This window comes from Lactuca serriola, chromosome 2 (genome assembly GCF_051521515.1).
Source record: "Lactuca serriola cultivar US96UC23 chromosome 2, Lser_US96UC23_V15, whole genome shotgun sequence".
Lineage (NCBI taxonomy): Eukaryota > Viridiplantae > Streptophyta > Magnoliopsida > Asterales > Asteraceae > Lactuca > Lactuca serriola.
The window spans coordinates 205,032,745-205,042,412 of NC_136409.1; positions in this window are offsets into that span (position 1 = coordinate 205,032,745).

Below are 9,668 nucleotides of genomic sequence, written 5' to 3' on the forward strand. Positions count from 1 at the left end.
AATTCCTCGGTAAAAGTAGGAGCATGTGCACACACACTAGGGTCAGTATCACGATGGGATGGGACAAAAGTAGTAATTGTTGAACAATACGAGTAGGCTTGGGGATGTATAGTCAGGACTGGGAATGACATAGCCTGATCAACTATGTCTCACCCAGAAATGATTATCATATGCCCAGGAATGGTCGTAGGTGTTGCAACAAGTCTAAAAACTTACCAACACTACCACAATGAAATACCATAGGGGTATTTGGAATTATTATAATTACTTATTTGAGAACTAAATAGATTTTTATCAATAGGTCAATAACTGCCTAGAGGATACAATAAAACTATATGTATCCAGGACGTCATAGGCTTAGAATCTGTGAATCTTTGCTTTACTTCCTGTTCTCGTTGGATTGGGGATTTAGAGTTAGGATCTCTTATTCGAAGGTCTATCCTGTCCCAAATACATGTGACTAGTATGCACTAAACAATATATTGAAGTACCTGGTAAAGATCATCTTATAATTATCTAATTAGTACGTCTACTTAGTTATTTCTTATATCCCCATTTCTCGCGAAGATATTATGGCTAAATTCCTTCCCCACGACGACCCGTACTACCCTAACCACGGCAATACTGAATGGCTCGGAGAGGAGCCATAGAGTGATTACCGAATCCCTTTGGATGGTCACCAAGCTGAAGGCTTTGCTGATGGTCCTGACCCCGACCCTGAAGTGGAGAACCTACCCTGATGGCCCTTGTTCCAAATCCTAACCCTCGTCCGGTTATTCAAGGCCCAACGCCTCCTTGGGTAGAGTGCTTGGAAACCTGGAAAGAAGAACACGACCAACCTAGGTTGTTAAGTGGAGACATTCGAATCCTTCAGAATCCGAAGACTACACTATTCAAGGGAACCGTAGCATTGCCCAAAATCTTCCTTACGTTAATGAGATGTAGACCTATTATCCTCGAACCCTATACTACAAACAATTTACATATGGTAACTCCAAGAAATTCTTAATATATACCAAGTAATTTTAGAAAGGGATCAGGCGAAACAAATCACTAGTTGCATTTGAGTCACCACCACTAAAATTCATTCACAAGGACTTTGTTGCGAATTACATACAAAATACTTTTAAGTCAGGACATAATATAGACAAGTCTGGCTTGATAACATCTGACTTGTCACTACTATTAAAAACTTATCGTTTGTACGTCTCCACCAACTTATGACAGGACTATGCCGCCAAAGAAAAAGTCCAGACCCTCCGGGAGCACAGCACCGCCCCCTCCGCAATTTGATCCCATAATGTTTCAAGCTGCCGTAACAGCAGCAGTGGCGGCAGTAATGTCGCAAATGGGTACAAATGGTTCCGGCGGCTTCGGATCCGGGAATACTAACTCGAATCAGGGGGACAGCACAGGACGCACTAAGGAGTGTTCTTACAAAGACTTCACAAATGGCAAACCCGATCCTTTCGACGGAAGCGGGGGCGTCATCGCGCTGATGCAATGGTTTGAAAGGACCGAAGCAGTCTTCGAAATCTGTGCTTGTCCCGAAGCGAGCAAAGTCAAGTATGCGGCATTCACTTTTACAAGAAAAGCTCTTACTTGGTGGAATAGCCGAGTTAAGTCACTTACTCCTGCAGTGGCTAACTCTATAAGCTGGGAGGATCTAAAAGCTTTAATGCTAAAAGAGTATTGCCCAAGAGGCGAAGTGCAAAAACTGGAAGAGGAACTCTGGAACCTCAAAATGTCGGGAATGGATCTCGAAGCTTATACTGCTCGATTCAATGACCTAGCACTCCTCTGTCCTGCAATGGTCACCCCAGAGGAGAAAAAGATAGAACGATACCTTTGGGGGCTATCATCCCAGATCCATGATAGTGTATTGGCCTCAAGACCAACTACCTTCGACAGCGCCAAGGAGTTGGCACAACAACTCATCGACCATCGAGCCAGCCGTGACACTTCGACAACCACGCCAATTGTTGCGATTCATGCTGCCACAACCCTCACCACGCCAACTCCCATAAAGCAATACGCTGGAACCCTTCCGAAATGTAACAAGTGTAGCTTCTATCACACTGGGGCTTGTAGAGAATTGCATTGCATGAACTGCAACAGAAAAGGGCACACTACCCGTTTCTGTAAGGCACCGGTACGACCCATCAACCAGTTCCCCGGCTCTAGAGTAAGCCCAGCCTATTACAAATGTGGAGAAACAGGCCACTTTAAAAGGAACTGCCCAAGAGCAAGGGATGCCAGTGGTGGTGGAAGGGTACTTGCGATCACCGAAGGAGAGACCACCCCGGAACTGCCTGCAAATATTAGTACGTGTTTCTAACACCGACGTTTAAATTCCAAATTTCTTTATTTAATTAAGTCTAACATCGATTTAAGCATGCATAGTAGTAATGCCAAAGATTAAACTGAGAGCATAAACAATAGGAAATTCCAAGGCCGTCATAAGACCATTCTAGGAATTTGCTTCGACTCCGCAATGGGACTGCATCATAGGGATGTAGGTCAAACTTTCGAGAACATGCTTCTACTTCATAGGTGAGCGGTTAAAATACATCTAGGTTTAATGTTAGCCCTGACTAGGAACTCTAATTCATTAAGAAGGATTACTAAGTTATTTGTTATGATTTCCTCGCTTATACATTCCCCAGTTATATATAACGAATACCTGGTAGATAATAAAATGTGAGAATTCTGACTTAGTTTCTTTTCCTCGTTGGGATGTGAAACTGAAATAGAATCACACATTTTACTATCCGCCCAGTATTGGTTATATCATAATGTGTATAAGCTAAGTTTTCATGTATGATAACTCGTCTCTTAGTCAGAATCAAAATAATGTAGAGCCGACCTTAGTCATTTTCAAACTCCTTGCCTAAATTCAAATTTCGGGACGAAATTCCCTCTAACGGGGGGATGATGTGACAACCGTCAATTTTCAGTCAACTCAAAGTCAACGAAAGTCAACAAGTCAAACCGGTCCACTCATCTTGCCGTAAGTGCTAGAGCTTATGATAAGAAACTCCTAAGCGACTCTTTATTCTAACGAGGGATCCTAAAATCAAAAAGTGCGTACACCTAGATCTCCTTAACCTAAAACTGAGGTACGTGGCGAGCCAAACCAATAAAACAATGTCGCATACTCATCGGGAGTATGCAAGATCCTTAAACAAGGCGTAACGGGATTTACGGACCTTGCAGTGCGTAGCCGGACACTCAAAAAGGAAACCAATGAGAAATCTCTCCAAGAATGTCAAATCTCTCCCAAATCTCTCTAAGTATGTGAAATCTCTCCCACATATCTCTTTGTATGTGAAATCTCTCCAAGTATGTCAAATCTCTCCCAAATCTCTCTAAGTATGTGAAATCTCTCCCACATATCTCTTTGTATGTGAAATCTCTCCAAGAATGTCAAATCTCTCCCAAATCTCTCTAAGTATATGAAATCTCTCCCATATATCTCTTTGTATGTGAAATCTCTCCAAGAATGTCAAATCTCTCCCAAATCTCTCTAAGTATATGAAATCTCTCCCACATATCTCTTTGTATGTGAAATCTCTCCAAGAATGTCAAATCTCTCCCAAATCTCTCTAAGTATGTGAAATCTCTCCCACATATCTCTTTGTATGTGAAATCTCCCAAGAATGTTAAATCTCTCCCAAATCTCTCTGAGTATGTGGAATCTCTCTCAAAATCTCTCCCCAACTTTCTATAATCACTCGGGGCATTCCGACCCCCGAATTTGGCGAAAATAGCTCAAGAACGGAAGTCTACGCGAAAAACGGACTTAAGGAAACGAACCCTCCGAACCGAAAGTACTATTCATGAACCGAACCGAAAGTACTATTCATGAGGGTCCGAACCGAGAGTACTGTTCATGAATCCGAACCGAGGTGTTGACTGATGAGCCGAACCGAGAATACTGTTCATCCGAACCGAACCACGCAAAGAAGGAAGGTCCGAACCGAACCTCGCATAGAAGGGAAAATCCGAACCGAAAGTACTGTTCATTACTGTTCACAACAGTCCCTTCGGTTCTAGCATCACTTCGGACCGAACCCCTGACTTTCGCTTCTGACTCCTCATCGGACCGAGCCTTCGGACGAACCCCGCCTTCGCTCCTTCTTCTGGCTCGCGCCTTCGCTCCTTCTTCTGGCTCGCGCCTTCGCTTCCGAGACCAGCACCTCCCCTGACCGAACCTCGGCCGAGATCCGAAGGGTCTCGCTGGAAAGTTCATTTTTCACCCGTTTTTGCGTATTTTTGCGTTTTAAACCCATTTTTAATTATTTTAACATGAGATTTTCACCCAAAACTTTATTTTAAAATATAAGACCCCTAAATTAATAATTTAATCATATTTTAAGGGTAAAATCTTATCCAAATAAGAGTAGGTAAAGTACAAAGGTAGAGTGTTGACTTTACCTTATTTTATGACGCAAGCAACTCCCATACCCACTCCATGACCACCCACACTCCTTTCCACCATACCTTGTACCTTTTACCTCCCTCACAAGCCATCCCCACGTTTTTGAGAGCTGGATAATCATCCTCTCTCCTCATTTTCTCTCATTTGCTCTCATTTCACAAGAAGATCAAACTCTTTTCTCTCTCACTTTCTCTCTCTAGAAATTCGAGATTCAAGGGCTGATCTTGAGTCTTTCCTCCACATTTGGTAAGCATAATCCATTCTCTTTATGATTATCTCAATTATTTCCACTCAAATCATGGATATCTTACACAAACTCCAATATATTTGTGTTAGAGCTTCGAATCTTCAAGTGATTCTTCAAGTGTTCTTGGGTTGAACACTTCTCTTCTTCAACACTTACCTACTGAAAACACTTAAGGTGAGTTCATACCCCTACTTTTTCATGTTTTCTTAAGTTTTTAGGGGGGGAATACAAGTTAAAACACCAAGAACATAACTAAACTTTTCTAACAGTTTTCATCAGAAAAGTTGGACTCCATTCACGGACTGTTTTGGACATCTTAAGCATTTTAGTTTTCAAAACTATTTTAGGTGCATATAGTTCCACTTCTTAGCTTTAAAATGGCTACTTGCACATCCCCATACGATTTTTCTACAATTTATGGTGATTTTTACAAAACTGCCTATCATTTCAAACACCAATCCGGACCAGTCTGTGATTATGGACTTTTTCACCCAAGTTAGAGGTCATTAAAAATTATAATAAAAATTATGAACAAACTAGACTCATTTCCCAAACTCTCAGAAGTTACAGAACCTGATTTGGACATTTTATGATTTTTCTAGAAATTTTCCAATAACAGTTACAGAAAATGTTATTAACAGAAAAACACAATAAATTTCATTTCACCTTGTAACATGTTGAGAAAGGTATACATCGTTATGTGATTATGTGTAGTTGCAATATATGACAAATTTTGTATTCTTACATAGACATACATCAGAAAACAAATGGATTTACACCTTCACAAGTATGACAAATATATATATATATATATATATATATATATATATATATATATACGATATTACGAGGCTATATCCATTAAAATATAAACATTGATAAATTATGACAAGTAAGGCCTATGCTCATTTCCCACGAAATCAATCGATAGACTATAATAAGTATAGTTTAGGGTTATTCATATAACAAACACAATATTAAAGGTCTTACACTTACAAAAGAGTTATTGCAGCTATGGACGATTAAGATAATCTATCACAAGTATAGTTAAGCCATTATACCCCCACAAACGAACGCGTTAGTTATAATCGGTATAGTTATGGTAAATACATATTACAAACAAAGTAATAAACTATAATAGGTATAGTTTATGTTTCATCTACCCTAGGAACTTATTTACAAGAAAGGAATTCACCATCACTTTTGATAAGCTATTCATATGCATAGTTCAGGTTCACTAATCCCTATCACTCCCCGGTGAACTATGATATGTATAGGTTACACTCACCATCACCATCACTTTTGATAAGCTATTCATATGCATAGTTCAGGTTCACTAATCCCTATCACTCCCCGGTGAACTATGATATGTATAGGTTACACTCACCATCACCATCACTTTTGATAAGCTATTCATATGCATAGTTCAGGTTCCCTAATCCCTATCACTCCCCGGTGAACTATGATATGTATAGGTTACACTCACCATCACCATCACTTTTGATAAGCTATTCATATGCATAGTTCAGGTTCCCTAATCCCTATCACTCCCCGGTGAACTATGATATGTATAGGTTACACTCACCATCACCACCACTTTTGATAAGCTATTCATATGCATAGTTTAGGTTCCCTAATCCCTATTACTCCCCGGTGAACTATGATATGTATAGGTTATATTCACAATAGATTTTCGTGTTGTTAGACTTCAACTATAATCGTTGAGCGTATATGCTTGAGTCATACAGGAATTTAGTCTGGATTGGCTTGGAATTGGTGGTGCCCGCCTCATCTCCTGTTCCTCGTTTGGTTGTGGACCTGGGGCGGACCCATTATATTCGACGTTTTATCTAACCTAAATCTTATATAACTTATATATGCTGGACAATTATAGGGGAAATCTACGGGTAAATCTAGAATACATCAACGCATCATATAGGATTATTCTGTATACACTTGATTAAGAAAATATTGGATTTTCTGGAGATCAAACTCTATCGATTTTAAAAGAGGAAAACGGTTTCTACTCCAAACAAAACTCTTATGAACTCACCAACTTAATTGTTGACACTTTTCAAAACTACTTGTATTCTCAGGAAATCAGTGAAACAGGAAAACTTCAGCGCTTTGAGGATGGGATGTTAAACTGTCAACAATTTATTTTTGTCATCATATTGTAATTGATTTTGAATCATGTAAACAAATACTTTGGTATAACTTTTTCAATTATATTTATGATGGTTGTATTTACTTTGAGCACTGTTATACATATTGTTGTGATACTGAACATGAAGTCCTCCACCCCTGGACGTTCCGCCATCCTTGGTTTGGGGGTGTGACAGATTGGTATCAGAGCATTGTTTATAGTGAACTCAGTATATCGAACCACATAAGATATACAAACTATAAATACATTGGGACCGAAAGTCTCTGATTTAAAGTTTTCAAAACAACTATACTTTTAGAAACAAATAATTCCTCGGTAAAAGTAGGAGCATGTGCACACACACTAGGGTCAGTATCACGATGGGATGGGACAAAAGTAGTAATTGTTGAACAATACGAGTAGGCTTGGGGATGTATAGTCAGGACTGGGAATGACATAGCCTGATCAACTATGTCTCACCCAGAAATGATTATCATATGCCCAGGAATGGTCGTAGGTGTTGCAACAAGTCTAAAAACTTACCAACACTACCACAATGAAATACCATAGGGGTATTTGGAATTATTATAATTACTTATTTGAGAACTAAATAGATTTTTATCAATAGGTCAATAACTGCCTAGAGGATACAATAAAACTATATGTATCCAGGACGTCATAGGCTTAGAATCTGTGAATCTTTGCTTTACTTCCTGTTCTCGTTGGATTGGGGATTTAGAGTTAGGATCTCTTATTCGAAGGTCTATCCTGTCCCAAATACATGTGACTAGTATGCACTAAACAATATATTGAAGTACCTGGTAAAGATCATCTTATAATTATCTAATTAGTACGTCTACTTAGTTATTTCTTATATCCCCATTTCTCGCGAAGATATTATGGCTAAATTCCTTCCCCACGACGACCCGTACTACCCTAACCACGGCAATACTGAATGGCTCGGAGAGGAGCCATAGAGTGATTACCGAATCCCTTTGGATGGTCACCAAGCTGAAGGCTTTGCTGATGGTCCTGACCCCGACCCTGAAGTGGAGAACCTACCCTGATGGCCCTTGTTCCAAATCCTAACCCTCGTCCGGTTATTCAAGGCCCAACGCCTCCTTGGGTAGAGTGCTTGGAAACCTGGAAAGAAGAACACGACCAACCTAGGTTGTTAAGTGGAGACATTCGAATCCTTCAGAATCCGAAGACTACACTATTCAAGGGAACCGTAGCATTGCCCAAAATCTTCCTTACGTTAATGAGATGTAGACCTATTATCCTCGAACCCTATACTACAAACAATTTACATATGGTAACTCCAAGAAATTCTTAATATATACCAAGTAATTTTAGAAAGGGATCAGGCGAAACAAATCACTAGTTGCATTTGAGTCACCACCACTAAAATTCATTCACAAGGACTTTGTTGCGAATTACATACAAAATACTTTTAAGTCAGGACATAATATAGACAAGTCTGGCTTGATAACATCTGACTTGTCACTACTATTAAAAACTTATCGTTTGTACGTCTCCACCAACTTATGACAGGACTATGCCGCCAAAGAAAAAGTCCAGACCCTCCGGGAGCACAGCACCGCCCCCTCCGCAGTTTGATCCCATAATGTTTCAAGCTGCCGTAACAGCAGCAGTGGCGGCAGTAATGTCGCAAATGGGTACAAATGGTTCCGGCGGCTTCGGATCCGGGAATACTAACTCGAATCAGGGGGACAGCACAGGACGCACTAAGGAGTGTTCTTACAAAGACTTCACAAATGGCAAACCCGATCCTTTCGACGGAAGCGGGGGCGTCATCGCGCTGATGCAATGGTTTGAAAGGACCGAAGCAGTCTTCGAAATCTGTGCTTGTCCCGAAGCGAGCAAAGTCAAGTATGCGGCATTCACTTTTACAAGAAAAGCTCTTACTTGGTGGAATAGCCGAGTTAAGTCACTTACTCCTGCAGTGGCTAACTCTATAAGCTGGGAGGATCTAAAAGCTTTAATGCTAAAAGAGTATTGCCCAAGAGGCGAAGTGCAAAAACTGGAAGAGGAACTCTGGAACCTCAAAATGTCGGGAATGGATCTCGAAGCTTATACTGCTCGATTCAATGACCTAGCACTCCTCTGTCCTGCAATGGTCACCCCAGAGGAGAAAAAGATAGAACGATACCTTTGGGGGCTATCATCCCAGATCCATGATAGTGTATTGGCCTCAAGACCAACTACCTTCGACAGCGCCAAGGAGTTGGCACAACAACTCATCGACCATCGAGCCAGCCGTGACACTTCGACAACCACGCCAATTGTTGCGATTCATGCTGCCACAACCCTCACCACGCCAACTCCCATAAAGCAATACGCTGGAACCCTTCCGAAATGTAACAAGTGTAGCTTCTATCACACTGGGGCTTGTAGAGAATTGCATTGCATGAACTGCAACAGAAAAGGGCACACTACCCGTTTCTGTAAGGCACCGGTACGACCCATCAACCAGTTCCCCGGCTCTAGAGTAAGCCCAGCCTATTACAAATGTGGAGAAACAGGCCACTTTAAAAGGAACTGCCCAAGAGCAAGGGATGCCAGTGGTGGTGGAAGGGTACTTGCGATCACCGAAGGAGAGACCACCCCGGAACTGCCTGCAAATATTAGTACGTGTTTCTAACACCGACGTTTAAATTCCAAATTTCTTTATTTAATTAAGTCTAACATCGATTTAAGCATGCATAGTAGTAATGCCAAAGATTAAACTGAGAGCATAAACAATAGGAAATTCCAAGGCCGTCATAAGACCATTCTAGGAATTTGCTTCGACTCCGCAATGGGACTGCATC